This window comes from Amblyraja radiata, chromosome 1 (genome assembly GCF_010909765.2).
Source record: "Amblyraja radiata isolate CabotCenter1 chromosome 1, sAmbRad1.1.pri, whole genome shotgun sequence".
Lineage (NCBI taxonomy): Eukaryota > Metazoa > Chordata > Chondrichthyes > Rajiformes > Rajidae > Amblyraja > Amblyraja radiata.
In genome coordinates, this window is record NC_045956.1 from 10,215,976 (window position 1) to 10,234,042 (window position 18,067).

Here is an 18,067-nt window from a genome sequence, read left to right on the forward strand (position 1 = left end):
CCCCCCCCCCTCTCCATAGTCTTTTATTTTGATCCTCTTCTGAGTTCAATAAACTTCAGCAGACTTTGCTTGACATTAGACAATAGACAACAGGTGCAGGAGTAGGCCATTTGGCCCTTTGAGCCAGCACCGCCATTCAATGTGATCATGGCTGATCATCCCCAATCAGTACCCCGTTCCTGCCTCCTCCCCATATCCCCTGACTCTGCTATTTTTAAGAGCCCTATCTAGCTCTCTCTTGAAAGCATCCAGAGAACCTGCCTCCACCGCCCTCTGAGGCAGAGAGTTCCAGAGGCTTGTCTCCCTATTCGACTATATCCCGTTGATAGCCAGCCCTGACCACTCCAGTCTGCGCATATTCTGAGATGTAAGGGGATCGACAAGAGAAAGAGACGGCGGTAACTCTGCATTCTCTACCCAGACAATGGTCTGCATCTACTTGCACTCTCCCCCCACACTGGTCTAAATGCACAGCTCCAGCACAATCTCACCTGCGGCGCTGGTCCTGGTCATGTGCCATGCACCTGACCTAGGCAGGAAATTCAGGACCGCTCTTCTACAATGGCACACTGGCGCAATGATAGAGTTGCTGCCGTACAGCGCCAGAGACCAGGCTTCGATCCTGACTAAGGGTGCTGTTAGTATGGAGTTTACTCGTTCTCCCTGTTACCGCCTGGGTTTTTCCCCGGGTGCTAGGGTTTCCTCCCACAGTCCAGAGAAGGTTTGGAGGTTTATTGGCTTTGGTAAAATTGTAAATTGTCCCGAGTGTGTAGTGTGCGGGTGATCGCTGGTTAGTGCCAACCTGGTGGGCCGAAGGGCCTGTTGCTGTGTAGGGAGGAACTGCAGATGCTGGTTTAATCTGAAGATAGACACAAAAGAATGCAGTAACTCAGCGGCTCAGGCAGCATCTTTGGAGAAAAGATATAGGTGACGTTTCGGGTCTGAAGAATGGTCTCAACCCGAAACGTCACCTATTCCTTTTCTTCTGTGGCCTGTTTCTGTGCTGGATGTCTAGAATCTAAACTCTTCTGGCTTGGCTTCCATTATACTGAGGACACCCTGAGGCCTCACCTTTACATGTTGTTGTATCGGGTACTGCTAAATGACTGGGAGGTTTTGCCTTCAATAAAGGATGTGCTGTTAACAGCTCTAACTCTGCTCCGTGCATTTAACATGCTGCAGCACAGTGAGCTATGGGTATTGTAGGCAGCAATTTCAGGACTGGAAGAATGAAGAATGAAGACGTTATTGTTTTTGGGGTGGGGTCCCAATGGAAGATTCTGCCCTCCATTAAAAGGGCGGGACTGCTGTGGCAACTCCATTGCGGTTTCTCAGCCACCATGACCATCAGAGTATAGTGGTGCAGCTGGTAGAGTTGCTGCCTCACTGCGCCAGAGACTTGGGTTCGATCCTGACATCGGGCGCTGACTGTGTGGAGTTTGCATGTTCTCCCTGTGACTGCATGGGTTGCCTTCCACTGCCTTAAGGGCCTGTCCCACTTGCATGCGATTGCGTGCGTTTGGCGCGACCAAACTGAAGCGGAGTTCACGCGAAGTTCGCGCTAAGTTCGCGCTAAGTTCGCGCGTGACGTCGTTTGCGTCATGCTTACCAATCAGCTGGGCAGGAGGCGGGCCGACTGAATTTGGGCGTCGCACGGCGTCGGGTGGTGACGTCATCACGCAACGCCACGCCGGGCGGTGACATCATCGCGCAACACCACGAGCTAGGCGTACACCGTCAAGACGCTGTGTACGCCATCAAGACGCTGCATACAACGTCAAGACACTGCGTACGACCGTAATGCGCCTGCGTGCCGACAGGCCGTTGGCGCACAAAGATTTCGGCCACTGTCAGAATTTTGGAGACCCGCGCGATGTCGGGACCAGCCCCGCGCGGCCATACGGTGCCCGTACGCCTCAAGCGACCGCGAGGTTGCGTAATTTGCAAGCCAAGGTCGCCTAAGTGGGACAAGCCCTTAAAGATGTGCTGATAGGTTCATTGCTCCGTGTGAATTGCCATTAATAGAGAGGGAGTGCATGGGAGAGTGGGATAACAGAATCAGTGTGAAGAGGTGATCAATGGTCAGCATGAACTCGGTGGGCCAAAGGGCCTGTTTCCATGCTGTTCCTTTCAATCAATCAGTCACTTATTTCTAGCACGTTCTTCAGTGGTCAGTTTGTTTTGCAGGTTGTCGTAATGTTTTCTCGTCTTTACAGAACAATAAAGTGAAAGAGAGCTGGCAGAAGTATTTCCTATTCTCTTCATGTAACCACCCACCCCCAAAACCACCACAACTCCTCCCAGTAACAGAGTTGTTGCAATGAACAACTGGCCGTATTTGTTTAGCCCAAGCCGCAGAGACTGTGCAGGGTTAGGTCAGTGCTAATTGAGGTACAATCTGGTGATGTATCACTTGTTTTGCAAGAGGCATTGTTCTCATTGGGAAGCCTGCCTCAGTCATGGACAATAGTGGGTTGTTCATTTATAATGTAAATGTGGTCAACAGTCAAGGCCACATCATGAACTGAATAAAGCGCCCGGCAATCTGAAATTCCATATGTGTAATAATCTATTTTAAAATCAATGTTCGTTGCTTTTGTTTCTGAGCTTTTGTCAGCGTTGTACGATGATTTTTGCTCGCAGTGAGAGTTGCAGTTAGTGATGGCACCGGAGTCAATCAATTGTATTCACACCTTCCCACTTTGTCAATTATCTTTATATAAGACTCTCCTGGTGTTACACATGCTCAGAAAATCAGCTTCCCATTTACATGCATTTCAGCTGTTTTGACAGAGCTGAAACGTTTCTGTTTCTGGGCTTAGCTGAGGTAATGAAGAGGGAGGAGATGCTGGTGATGAGGGGTGTGGGTTGTGGCTGAGCTAAGCTCATGGTTGACGACTGCAATAGAAATGGGAGGAGCGTGGGAACTCTACAAAGCAGTGGAGCATGTAAATTAATTCCCTGTGCGGTTCTCTAAAAAAACGCCTACTTTTAATGTTATGTGATGGGTGCAGTTTGTCACAATGTCCCGTGTAAGGAGAGAAACAAGGAACTGAAGCTCTGAAGAAGGGTTTCGGCCCGAAACGTTGCCTATCTCCTTCGCTCCATAGATGCTGCTGCACCCGCTGAGTTTCTCCAGCATTTTTGTGTAGCAAGGAACTGCAGATGCTGGTTTCCAAAAAAGTGCTGGCGTAACTCAACGAGTCAGGCAGCATCTCTGGAACACAAGGATAGGTAACGTTTTGGGTCAAACCTTCAGAGTGATTGGGAGGGGGGCGGTGGGGGGGGGGGGTAGAAAGCTGGAAGAGAGGAGGGGGAATAAGGAGAGAGGAGGAAACTCAGCGGGTGAGGCAGCATCTACGGAGCGAAGGAAATAGGCAACGTTTCGGGTCGAAACCCATCTTCAGACTGATGAAGAATAGGTGAAGTATTGGCGGATACAGGCGAGTTGGTAGGCCGATGATTGGATAAAGGCCAGAGATGGAAAGACAGATTGTATGAGACAAAAGGATTGAGTTGCGAATTGTAAAGTTAAACGAGGGAACGTAGGTAGGGGGGGTGGGGTGGATGGGTGAAGAGAAATAGGTCGAGGCTAGGTGCAGCACAGGAGAGCAAGGGAGGGGAGGGGGAATAAGGGGGGAAGGGGTGGAGTCTGTTAGTGACCTAAAATTAGAAAATGTGCATCTCCTGTCATTGCAGTGGAAAGCATCTGGGGAGTGAGTGGCTCGGACGGGAAGAGATGGATGAACCAAGGGTTGCGGTGGGAGTGGTCTCTGTGGAAGGACAACAGGAGTGGAGATGGGAATATACGACTGGTGGTGGGATCTCATTGGAGGTGACAGAAATGTTGGAGAATGATGTGATGGAGGTGGAGGCTGGTGGAGTGAAAGGTGAGGACCAGGAGAACTCTATCCTTGGTCTGAAGATAGACACAAAATGCTATAGTAACACAGCAGGTCAGGCAGCATCTCTGGGGTAAAGGAATAGATGAGATTTTGGGTCAAGACCCTTCTTCACACTCCCAAAGTTTCGACATAGGTCGGGAGGGATTTCACCAGGTGGGGATAGGACGGAGTCGAGGTACACGGAAGTCATTTCAGTGGAACAGGAACAGGCAGGGCAGGTAGACACAAAATGCTGGTGTAACTCAGCGGGTGAGGCAGCATTTATGGAGAGAAGGAATTGGCGACGTTTCGGGTCGAGCCTTCTTCAGACTGATGTCAGGGGAGGGGGCGGGACAAAGAAAGAATATTGGCAGTGCGTAGAGTCGGAGGGAAGGAGAAATCACGGAGGCAGAGCAGTGAGAGGGGATGTTGCTGAACTCTCGTCAGAGAGAGAAGAACATCTTCAACATAGACATACCTTGAGGAGATTTCACAGTGGAGTGAACGATGTGTTTAAGAAAGAACTACAGATGCTGGTAAACTCGACGGTAGACACAAAATTCTACTCAGTGGGTGAGGCAGCATCAGTGGGTGAGGCAGCATCTATGGAGAGAAGGAATTGGCAAAATTTCGGGTCGACATCCATCTGTTTATGGATATTGGGTAAAAGGTAGAACTGGGTTGTGTGGGTCTGGGAGATGATAAGTTTGGAGGCAGTGGAGGGCAGGCAGCCAGAAGTGATAACATCAGAGATCTTCTCCCTGGGAGGAGGTGGGAGCAGGGTAGAACTACAAGATACAGAGGAGGCATGGTGGAGTGAGCCACATCTGACAGCAAGGGGAAAACCACATTTACTGAAGAACTCCGATGTCCTAGAATGGAACGCTTCATCTTGGAATGAACCCCTTGTGATCCCAGAATGGCCGGGTTAGTTCTGAAGGAAAAGGTAGGAGAAAATCAGCTTACAGCCAGGTGGGGCAGTGGAAAGAATGACAAGTTTCAGAGTTCATGCTCTGATCTGCCGACATTTAATGAGGCATCAAGAAGGTAAATGGAGTTAAAGCAGCAAGAAATGTGAATACATATGGCTGAGGAGATGAGGATGGCTGTTGTGGAACTGTCTGACACACAGTTTCTAGAAACAACCTTCCTCGTCAGAATTGATGCCTGTGTATTGATATTGTTTAGGGCAATCTTGCTAGTTCAGAGAAGAAGGGTCCCGACTGGAAACATCACCTCCCCATGTACCCCAGAGATACAGCCTGATCCTCTGAGTGACTCCAGCACTTTGTGTCTTTTTCAGTCTAAGGATGTTCCATCACATCCACATGAGGAAGTGATAATCTTCCTGATTAATTAGCTGAGAATCATATATTGTCTTTCCGCTGACTGTTTAGAAACATAGAAACATAGAAAATAGGTGCAGGAGGAGGCCATTCAGCCCTTCGAGCCAGCACCGCCATTCATTGTGATCATGGCTGATCGTCCCCTATCAATAACCCGTGCCTGCCTTCTCCCCATATCCCTTGACTCCACCAGTCCCTAGAGCTCTATCTAACTCTCTCTTAAATCTTAAATGACCTCCCCTTTATTCTAAGACTGTGTGGCCCCTGGTTCTGGACTCGCCCAACATTGGGAACATTTTTCCTGCATCTAGCTTGTCCAGTCCTTTTATAATTGTATATGTTTCTATAAGATCTCCCCTCATCCTTCTAAACTCCAGTGAATACAAGCCTAGTCTTTTCAATCTTTCCTCATATGACAGTCCCGCCATCCCAGGGATCAATCTCGTGAACCAACGCTGCACTGCCTCAATCACAAGGATGTCCTTCCTCAAATTAGGAGAGCAAAACTGTACACAATACTCCAGATGTGGTCTCACCAGAGCCCTATACAACAGCAGAAGAAGCACGCAACAAAAGCTTCTCACTGTACCTCGTCTTGGAGTGAACTACTTGTGATCCCAGAACTGCTGGGCTGGCCCTGAAGAAAAGGGGAAGAGAAAATCATGAAACAATAAAGGTACAAATGGTTGGATCCAATTAATTTATAGGAGCAGATATCAACCACTGGAATGATTCATCAATAGTACAGTTTTCCCCCGGCTTTTCATTTGTTAAAATCTGTTCATGGAAGTATTGTGTCAGTCTTAATTTGTGCCAGATTAACTCGACATGAGAATTAGTTCATATTTTCTCTCCTTTCAGGTGGACAGATGGGGAAACATTTAGAACTAATGCCCCTGTCCCACTTAGGAAATCTGAACGGAAACCTCTGGAGACTTTGCGCCTCACCCAAGGTTTCTGTGCGGTTCCCGGAGGTTCCCGGAGGTTTTTGTCAGTGTTCCCTAATGGTCGAAAGTGGTTTCAGCTTCTTCTATGTTCCGGCGATTATTTCAAAAATTCAAAAGCGGCCGCGACTAAAAATAGGTTTCCGTTTAAAAAAAATTTTAGTCGAAGCCGGTTGCGATGCTAGTTGAAGGTGGTTGCCGGAGCATTAAAACAACTTTTGCAAAAATTGGTATGAACATCTAACAACTGTTTGGCTGAAGCATTCTTCTGCAGTTAAAGTATTCCTTTCAAATGCTAGCAAATGAATGATGCATTCAAGTTCAAGTGAGTTTATTGTCATGTGTCCCTGTATAGGACAATTAAATTCTTGCTTTGCTTAAGCACACAGAAAATAGTAGGCATTTACTACAAAACAGATAAATGTGTCCATATACCATGATATAAATATATACACACATGAATAAATAAACTGGTAAAGTGCAAATAACAGAAAGTGGTTGTTAATAATCAGAGTTTTGTCCGAGCCAGGTTTAATAGCCTGATGGCTGAGGGGAAGTAGCCATTCCTGAACCTGGTTGTTGCAGTCTTCAGGCTCCTGTACCTTCTACCTGAAGGTAGCAGGGAGATGAGTGTGTGGTCAGGATGGTTTGGGTCTTTGATGATACTGCCAGCCTTTTTGAGGCAGCGACTGCGATAGATCCTCTCGATGGAAGGAAGGTCAGAGCCGATGATGGACTGGGCAGTGTTTACTACTTTTTGTAGTCTTTTCCTCTCCAGGACGCTCAAATTGCCGAACCAAGCCACGATGCAACCGATCAGCATGCTCTCTGCTGACAATCCGACTCTCCGTAATCTTCTCAGGAAGTAGAGGCGCTGATGAGCTTTTTTGATAATTGCGTTAGTGTTCTCGGACCAGGAAAGATCTTCAGAGATGTGCACGCCCAGGAATTTGAAGTTCTTGACCCTTTCAACCATCGACCCGTTGATATAAATGGGGCTGTGGGTCCCCCTCCTACTCCTTCCAAAGTCCACAATCAGTTCCTTGGTTTTGCTGGTGTTGAGGGCCAGGTTATTGCGCTGGCACCATATGGACAGTTGCTCGATCTCTCTTCTGTACTCTGACTCATCCCCATCAGTGATACGCCCCACAATAGTGGTGTCGTCAGCGAACTTGATGATGGAGTTCGCACTGTGGTTCGCTACGCAGTCATGGGTATAGAGTGAGTACAGCAGGGGGCTGAGCACGCAACCTTGAGGTGCTCCCGTGCTGATTGTTATCGAGGCTGACACATTTCCACCAATTCTTAGCTGAAACAGATCATTCAATGAATTTCTGCAGAACGGCCTGAGGGATTTTAGCTCAATAGCTGGAGGGTAACTGATTTGCTCTGGTCTCGTGGTTTGCTGCCTTCATTCTCTGAAGTAGCAAGATTGTACAAGACCATACATGGGCCTCAATACTAGTATGAGGTAGTTTGTGACAAGCATATTTCATCTGCCCTCGTCGGCCAAGTAATCAACGGCAGCATTAAATAAGGTATTTTCCACAACGTAAGTATTCACATTTTTTGATTCTTTAACTTCATCCACCTTCTTGATGCCTCATCAAATGTCGGCAGAGCAGAGCATGGACTCTGAAGCTTGTCATTCCTTCCACTGCCCCGTATTGTTATAAGCTGATTTCCTCCCTCTTGTTTCTTCAGAGCAAGACCAGTGGATCTCAAATACTACATTGCTTTATTCCTCAATGTTACAGATCCTCCCCAGTTTACAAATTCTCAAATTATGCTTGGCCATATATACAAAGGGGCATTCGGGAGACCTGGGGGATGGATTTGCAGACTGCACGGGGGCTACAGGCAGCTTCTGTTGTGTGGATGCTCAGTTTAGCCACATTTCTGACTTTTTTTAAATTTGTATTTATTAGAAGTATGTACAATAATTTACATTAGATACAATATGTATCTAATATGTATCTAATACATAATGAGACAATACAGTTCATGTACAACTTCTTTTTTCAAATTTAGCAGAATAGAACAGAAAATGAGAGTAGTCAAGATAGAGGAGAAAAGAATATCCTAAGCCGTAGTGTTGGTTCGTGAGATAGTAAAGGAAACCCAAAGAAGAGGTAGAAGGAGGTAGAGTAGAAAAAAGAGAAGAAAAGAAAAAACATAGAGACAGAAATGAAATAAGCCACATTTCTGACTTGCGAAATGTTTGGGTTACGAAGAGTTCTCAGGCGAGGAGCTGTGCCATAACCCGGGGAGGGCTTGTACTAACTACCTCTTCCTTCCAAAGTACCATCAAACTTAAATGGGATCAGGGTGAGCAAGAAGGAGTAACCTGATCTATGGATATGGATAAGCAGGGACAAGTGGAAAGAAGAAGGTCAGAGCTGCAACAAAAGCGAAACAAAACTGCATGTGTTGGAAATCTGAAGTAAAATCAGAAATCGCTGGAAAAACTTGGCGAGTCAGGCAGCATATGCGGAAAAAGTACCAGTCAATGCTTTGGGTCTGCAGTTCTGATGATGGGTAGATTGTTTCTCTTTCCCCTTGTCTGACCTGCTGGGTTTTTCCAGCACTCTTTGTTTTTAATTTAGAGCTTCGACATAGATGCTTAAACTGTTGCCATGGGCACCAAGGATGCAAGATACAGTAGCAATGAGCACCCCTGCTAGCTACGAGCATCAGAGATCAGGTGGAGGAATCAGGAGCTGTATATTTTTACTGCTGATTCCTAAAGGGCCTGTCCAACGAGCATGCGACTCCATGCGGCGAGCGCGACCTAACGTGGTCGCTTGAGCCGTACGGCCTCGCGGGGCCGGTCCCACTTCGATCGCCGGAGCCGTATGGAGTTGTGCGGAGCTGGTCCCGACATCGCGCGGGGCTCCGAAAAACTGACACTGTCCAAAAATTCCGCGCGGCAACGGCCTGCCGGCCCACAGCCGCATTGAGGCCGTACGCACCGCCTCGAAGGGCGTGCGTAGCGTCTCAACGGCGTACGCTGCGTCTTGACGCCGTACATCACGCGCAAACTTCCCGCGGACTTCGCTCAAACTTCACGTCAACTCGTACGGGATCACTCGACCTCCGTGTGGCCCCTGCTTCCGGTTTGGTCGGGCTTGCCGCATGCAGTCGCATGCTCGTGGGACAGGCCCTTAATGTTCCTTCAGGATTCCTCCAATGTGGCTTCCACTATGATACCTTTTGCAGAACAAAATCCTGCAGCACGTAACTGATGTGGCACCAATCCTAAAAGCTCTTGTTGGTGATTAGTTGGCGAAGCTTCAAACTGGCACAGTCACACTTCACAATGTCAGTATTCTGCCGGACCGAGCCTCGAATGGAGCAGGTATAACACTGCATCTGTATTTAACTCCGATCTGGGAAGTTACAAAATGTCATAAGCCCCGGCCGACAAGGATATTCTTTATTTCCCACGGGAGCCGTTAGGATCAAATATTGGGTAGGAATCCTTCCAGACAATCAAACATTTACCTCATGTTAAGTCATAGTAATGATTATAGATGAGGTGAACATTGAGACAGCATCGTCCTTGTGTGATTCAGGTGGCTGGTTGCACTGTTAATAGAAAATACACGGCCACACAAATATAATCAATAGCTCACTACACGTCGGGGAATCCTGTTGCTCAAAATCTGTGCAGATCTCCAGACTGCTTACTGTTGGTTTTGGGAAAGGAGAGAAAGGTTAATGCTACCTCTGCATCCACGGTTGATATTTGCAACTTCCCCAATGACCATTTAAATGCAGCCTTCTGTTTGAAGACTGAATGAAACCATACTTTAGGTGTCCTTGAGACTCTTGAAAGGCGCCCATAAATAAAATTTATTATTATTATTATTATTATACTTCTAATGACCTCTGACTGTTCTATAACTCTGGTGATGTTATAGAAACATAGAAACATAGAAATTAGGTGCAGGAGTAGGCCATTCGGCCCTTCGAGCCTGCACCGCCATTCAATATGGCCGATCATCCAACTCAGTATCCTGTACCTGCCTTCTCTCCATACCCCCTGATCCCTTTAGCCACAAGGGCCACATCTAACTCCCTCTTAAATATAGCCAATGAACTGGCCTCAACTACCTTCTGTGGCAGAGAATTCCACAGATTCACCACTCTCTGTGTGAAAAATGTTTTTCTCATCTCGGTCCTAAAAGACTTCCCCCTTACCCTTAAACTGTGACCCCTTGTTCTGGACTTCCCCAAAATCGGGAACAATTTTCCTGCATCTAGCCTGTCCAACCCCTTAAGAATTTTGTAAGTTTCTATAAGATCCCCCCTCAATCTTCTAAATTCTAGCGAGTACAAGCCGAGTCTACCCAGTCTTTCTTCATATGAAAGTCCTGACATCCCAGGAATCAGTCTGGTGAACCTTCTCTGTACTCCCTCTATGGCAAGAATATCTTTCCTCAGATTAGGAGACCAAAACTGTACGCAATACTCCAGGTGTGGTCTCACCAAGATCCTGTACAACTGCAGTAGAACCTCCCAGCTCCTATACTCAAATCCTTTTGCTATGAATGCTAACATACCATTCGCTTTCTTCACTGCCTGCTGCACCTGCATGCCTACTTTCAATGACTGGTGTACCATGACACCCAGGTCTCGTTGCATCTCCTCTTTTCCTAATCGGCCACCATTCAGATAATAGTCTACTTTCCTGTTCTTGCCACCAAAGTGGATAACCTCACAGCTTATCTTCAGCTCCATTGCACAATAAGACTGATTTATTACTTAACTGCACACTGCCTCTTGCCAACGTCATCCCAAAATGTCAGCTTTCACAGAGCTAACAATGCTCTAGCTTTGGCCCACCACTGCTATGCCACAAACTCAATTTTTAAATCAGCATCCTTGTTTGCAAATCTCTCAATGGCCTCCCCTTCTCTGTAATTACCTCCAGCCCGATAAATCACCGGTATGTCAGCACTTCATCAATCTGTCTTCTTAGTCAACTCCAGATTTATCTTGTTTAAGAAGGAACTGCAGATGCTGGAAAATCGAAGGTACACAAAATAGCTGGAGAAACTCAGCGGGTGCAGCAGCATCTATGGAGCGAAGGAAATAGGCAACGTTTCGGCCCGAAACGTTGCCTATTTCCTTCGCTCCATAGATGCTGCTGCACCCGCTGAGTTTCTCCAGCTTTTTTGTGTACCTCCAGATTTATCTTCACTGTCTGTGCCCACAACAGCCAATAAATACTCTGGAATGAACTTCCTATTCCCGCCCTTAACTTTTCCGTTTTAGTTCCCCTATTTCTCTTCTTTAAGACAGTCCTTAAAATCTCTCTCTGTGACCGAGCTTGTGGCCTTATAATTTTAATAAGCCAAATCTTCCTCTAAGTTGTGACAAAAACTGCTCTCCTTTACCTACTTAAATGTGCCGAAATACAGGATTCCTGAAAGAAGATTAAAGTCTTCTAAATGAAGAATAAAGACCAGGTTCAGGAATAGCTACTTCCCCACAGCCATCAGGCTATTAAACTTGGCTCGGACAAAACTCTGAACATTAATAACCCATTATCTGTTATTTGCACTTGATCAGTTTATTTATTCATGTGTGTATATATTTATATTATGGTATATGGACACACTGATCTGTTTTGTAGTCAATGCCTACTATGTTCTGTTGTGCTGAAGTAAAGCAAGAATGTCATTGTCCTATCAGGGAGATATGACAATAAACTCACTTGAACTTGAACTTGAACTTGAACTTGAAGTCCCAATCTCTCTCTCAGCTGACACCAGGATACCAGTACAGATCTGAGGAACTTCCTCATGAATCTTCTACAAATTTTTGATAACTTCGGGTCAAACCTTGAAATCTGCCTTGTATACCTGAATTAGTTAACCTGGTGTAAGTGCATCGGACAAATTTATTTCGACAGGCAAAAGAGACGGCAGACAGAAAAGTAGGTGCAACGTAATTCCCTTTTAATGTCACAGACTCATAGAGTCACGCAGTTGTACACACAGGAATGGGCTCTTCTGTCAACCATGTCCTTGCCAGCTTATTTGACCATCTACGCTAATCTCATTTGCCCACATTAGGTCTGTATCCTTCTATGCCATGTCGATTTAAGTGTCTGTTGAAGGATTATAAACTCCCGTTTTAACGGGCCCCTTTATAATGGATTATGGTTATGGCGGACAGACTTGGCGACATTCCCCCCAGCTCCCACTTACAACACTGGCTTCCAATGCCACCCCCGGCTCGGAACGTGCACCAGCGAGCCCATCTTCGCCCAGCGCACGGCCAGGTTGACGCGGCTGTTGTTGCGACTCACATTGCAGCCTCTGTGGACAACGCTTTCTTCAGGTTGCAGCCACGGACTGGACACGCTCGGTCACCGTGGGGCTCCCTCCCCTCTCATCCGCTGCCGCTACTTCCTGTTGACCGTCGCTTCGCCCACTCCCCGCTCCAGCAATCTCCTCCTCCTCCTTCCTCCATCATTCAGTCACTCTGCCTCTTCCCCCCCCCCCCATTCCACAACCACTTTCTCCTCCATCTCAATAGACAATATGTGCAGGAGTAGGCCATTCGGCCCTTCGAGCCAGCACCGCCATTCAATGTGATCATGGCTGATCATCCCCAATCAGTATCCCGTTCCTGCCTTCTCCCCATATCCCCTGACTCTGCTATCTTTAAGAGCCCTATCTAGCTCTCTCTTGAAAGCATCCAGAGAACCTGCCTCCACCGCCCTCTGAGGCAGAGAATTCCACAGACTCACCACTCTCTGTGAGAAAAAGTTCTCCGTTCTAAATGGCTTACTCCTTATTCTTAAACTGTGGTCCCTGGTCCTGGACTCTCCCAACATCGGGAACATGTTTCCTGCCTCTAGCGTGTCCAAGCCCTTAACAATCTCTCGTTGCTCTGTCACTCGACCTCTTCCCTGCCACCCCCCCATATTTGAATAAGTTGCCAGTGGAGTTGGTACAGGCAGATGCAATTACACCATTTACCAGAATGACACAATTGGACAGATACATGGATAGGATAGCTCTATAACAAAGGCCAACGGCATAGGTAGCATCACAGTCGGCATGGACACAATCGTCCACCTGTCTCTGTCTCCCAACTCCACTCCTCCTCTCTCCCCGCCTAGCTTGATGTGGCCCTCATCCTTCCCCTTTCCTCTGTTCACCCATCACCTACTGCCCCCATCGCACCACTGCCCCTCTCTTCCTTATACTGGCCATCTTACCTCTTCACTCCCACAGCCCTGATTCAGAGTCTCGACCCAAAGTATCAACAGTCCCTATTGCCCCCAGATGCTCCACAGCTTGCTGTGAGCCATCAGGGTCTGTTTCTGTGCTATATTTGCTTTGACATGAGGATGGGGCTATATATATAAACAAGGCAGTCAGGGGACAGCACCTATTATTTACAATGGGAAAGTCTTCCACTACTATGGTTCTTTGAGATATTTCAAGAACCAGTTTCCCAGCAGCAGACTGCACCCAATGGCTTTTCCACATTGGAGAGGACAAAGAGCTCTTCTGCCTCAATCAGTCCAAACATCCCATTAACAATGTTGTGTCAAAAATCTTCAGTCTGAAGAAGGGCCTCGACCTGAAACATCCCCCATTCCTCCTCTCCAGAGATGCTGCCTGACCCGCTGAGTTACTCCGGCATTTTGTCCTGTGCATGGCTGCCCAGCCAGCAGCTGTCTGTCTTTTCATCTTTTTATTTTTATTTTAAGTTAGTTAAAGTGTTTTGTTTGGAGGTCTAGACTTTTTTATGTGGGGGGTGGGGGGGGGGGGAAGGGGTAAACTACCTTTCAGGGTCCCTACCTGGTCGGACAGGCAGCTTTTCTCCGGGCTGCAGCTTCGACCCGTTCTCGCGGCCTACCAGCGGGCCTGGAGCGGCGTTTCCTGTCGGGGACCGCCCAGAACCTCGGCTTCGGCGGCAGCACAGCGCTGGAGCGCTATTGCGGAGCGGGCGATGCCTTGCCCGGGTCGCCGCGCTGGAGCTCCGGTGAGCTGAAGATCGGTGAGGAAAACATCGCGGAGCTGCGGGACTGTGGAGCGACCAGCTGCGGGCGGCGGCGCTGACTTTACACCGGGAGCCTGGGATCTCTAGATGAGATCGCCAGTTGTGGAGCTCCAACCGGCGCGGCCTTGTTGGCTTTGGAAGCCGCGGCCTCCAGTATGGAAGCGGCCGTTCCAGGGTTCCCAGGCCGCTGGGAGGACTCTCCCGACGCCGGAGCAACATCACCCGGCGAGAACGGCCTGGAACATCGGGCCTCCGTAGATGCAACTGTGGAGGCCTCAATAGGCCCGACTATGGGTGAACTGGGGTTGGGGACTGGACTTTGTGCCTTCCCTCATAATGGGAACCATTGTGGGGGGGATGTTCTTTATGTTTAAAACTCTTATTAATGTTATGTCTGTATTCCTTCTTTATGTGCTGCAAAATGGCAGAAGCATTTCACTTCACTACACCTGGGTGTATGTGAATGTGACCAATACAAAAATACCTTTGATACCTTTGTGTCTACCTACAAGAAACTTTATTGTGTTGTACTGTATTAAAGATGCTAGGTAAAATAAAGTGACTATTTTGCATCAGTTTCCTTGATAAACAAAGCTGCTGTGGGTACAGCCCTTCATGACATATTGGGTGGCTGCACTATAATGTGAATGGGTAACCAAGGGTAACAAATACTCTGCATCCAGTAGGACTCTTTGGAAATACGAGGGCAGATATCATTCCCAGTAGAAATCTGCTTGTGACTGAGAGGAAGCTGCTGTAGAAAGAAAGAAATCAGCACCATTGTTCAAGACTGCTGCAGCATAACATTACATGGCTTTTAAGATGCTTTTTGATAGGCATGTGGATTTGCAGGCGAATAAGAGATGGTCTTGGCATTATGTTCGGTACAGACATTGTGGGCCGAAGGGCCTGTCTCTCTGCTCTACTGTTCTATGTTCTATTATCTATATTCTACATTCTATGGTCTATATTCTACATTCTATATTTTAAGAGACACAGCTCAAAACAGGCTGTTCGGCCCACCGAGTCTGCACTGACCAGCGGTCCCCCACACACTAACTCTACCCTACACACATTAGGGAAATGTTTACATTTAAAGCCAATTAACCTACAAACCTGTACGTCTTTGGAGTGTGGGAAGGAAATGAAGATCTCGGTGAAAGCCTATGCAGATCACGGGGAGAACATACAAATTTTGTTTCGACAGCACCCTTGGTCAGGATCGAACCCAGGTCTCTACTGCTAGAAGGCAGAAACTCTACCACTGCGCCACTGTGCCTACCTAATATTCTATAATCTATATTCTATATTCTGCATTCTATGTTCTGTGTTCTACGTTCTATATTCTGTGTTCTGTGTTCTGTGTTCTATATTCTGTATTCTATATTCTGTGTTCCATATTCTATATTCTATATTCTGTGTTCTATATTCTCCGTGGATTGCCACCTTGTCGTGGTGGAGAAGCTTGTGTGGACCTGAGATCCTGAGAGCGATGCCGTCTGGAGCTATACTCCTGGTAGGGCCACCCATGACGGTAAGGTCGAGGGGGAGGTCTCTGACAAAGAGCAATCCAACCAAGACATCAACGGTGGAACAGGCGCAGGACGATTGTTGACCTTAGTGGAGCATCACAAAAGCTGGGAAGGCGGATGAAGGCTGCAGCAGAAAAGGGTCTCTGGTCGTCTTGGACTCCATGCCACTGGATCCTGACCCAATGTTGTCATGGACCGTGGGGTGGCTGTCTGTGCACCAGTCTCCCCACGTTAAACAAAGTCACGCACAGGCGTCCTCCATATAGGGAATAGCACCCATGGTCAGCCATGACCGAAGGGGGCCTAAGCCTATTCTACAATCTATATTCTGTGCTCTATAATAGTAAGATTAAACGAGAATTTACCAGTTTGAAGTTTGATCTTTATTTTATAAGGAGTAACGTTGAGGGATTACGTGAAGTCCCCGCCAGCACGCATGCGCGTCAATCTTCAAAGCAGCGGTGTGAAATCACAGATAACAGTTAGTCGAACTAAACATAGTAAGATAAGAGAACTATATTCTGTATTGACCTTTGTGATAGAAGGTTGGGCTTGGAGGGCACGTAATCCCTCAACGTTACTCCTCGTAAAATAAAGATCAAACTTCAAACTGGTAAGTTCTCGTTTAATCTTAGTATTTTACTTCGGAGTCACGTGAGTGACTACTGAAGATTTTAAAGCTCTGTGATTTCATGCCATGGAAACGAGTCCATGCGTCACACACTGCATCAGTTGACCAAGGACGAGTAAACATTAATAATGCATTCAGACATGACATAGATATAGACATGTTGATGCTTTGAATGAACAAAAGTAATAATAGAAACCCCCCTCAACCGGGAGGAACTATAAAACAGAACCTAAAATAGAGTTGGCAAATACCCCTGGTCTGGCAATGGGTAGTTCTAAAATGTTTGGAAAGATCGTTCATTTGACCTGCAGCTGCTAGGATGTGGTCCAGCGAAAAGTCCATAACCCTGCTGCTGATGTTGTTGCAGCCCTGGTGGAGTGAGACTTAAAATGTCAACGTTCACTCCTGTGTAAGCCAGTACCCGTAAACCACCTGGAGATGGTCTGTACTGATACCTTGTTATGAGGCTTTATGTAACTAACAAACATTGTTAATTCAGAGTCTCTAAGGCTCTAGTGACCTATCATACTGGTGTAGATATGTGACCACACACAACCGAAGGTCCATGGAATATGCCAACAAATCTAGTTTGAGACCTGATGCCCCTGGTCTACTCTGCTTAACTAAGTCACAAACATAAAATGTTATTTGCCTGCAGTTGTAACCATCCTGGCCAGTCACAGCCTATGCAATGACTGGACCAGTTGTGCTGAACTCAGCGCCATGAGCATAACCACTTTGTAAGTGAGTTTGACCAAGGACAGGGATGTAGCTGGAGTCCACCGGTGAAGCGGCGTAGCACAATGTTAACATCCCATATCTTTGCATACCTAGGCCTGGGAGGTTTCGAGTTGAAGGTACCCTTCATCAGAGGGTGAGACCCGACAGCGAGGATTCTGCTCCCAGCAGCCAATATGATGAGAGGCACGTTTGGCACAGTTAATGGCACTATAACTTAATGATTGTCAAAGACCCATGTAAAACTGAACTCCAAAACGTCAGTCATCCGTGCCAATTTATATGTAATATTAGCATTTAAACAAAATACTTCCCATCTCCTTATGAGGAAATGTACTGCTTATTTGGTGCTATCCCTGCAAACTGCAGTGAGCACGTCCATGGTTAGTTTGACAACCCGAGCCGCAGGAACGGCCTTCTCAGAGTCTGCAAGTCAAAGAATAGATTTAATCATGCAGAGGATGGTTTCCCGAGTCATGGCTAAACCAGCAATTTTTTGTGTCTAGGATAACCATATAAGGTTCTATTATCATTCCCAACATTTGCGGGAACCATGGCTGTATAGGCCAATCAGGTACTATGAAAATGCTGAATATTTTGCAAGACCCGTCTGATGAGGCAAAATGGAGGAAGACATAAAAGAACATTCCTCCCCAGTGTAGCGAGAATGCATCCATCACCACTGTTATGCCACATATTTTTTGTAACTGGAGATTGAGCCTGGGTGCAAACATCTCGAACTAGTGTTCCATCGAGCCACAATGTCATTAAATACTTTGTGATCCAACATTCATTTTGTGTTGTTCGTGATTTTACGTGCTAATACACCAGCACCAAATGAGGTTAGGTAAACTATCACCGGATACTTTGTCTTGATTGCACCTATGTGATTTAACATTTCCACCACCAAAGTGTATCAACTTGGACTTGAGCATGCAGACTATGCACATTCGCACAAACCCTT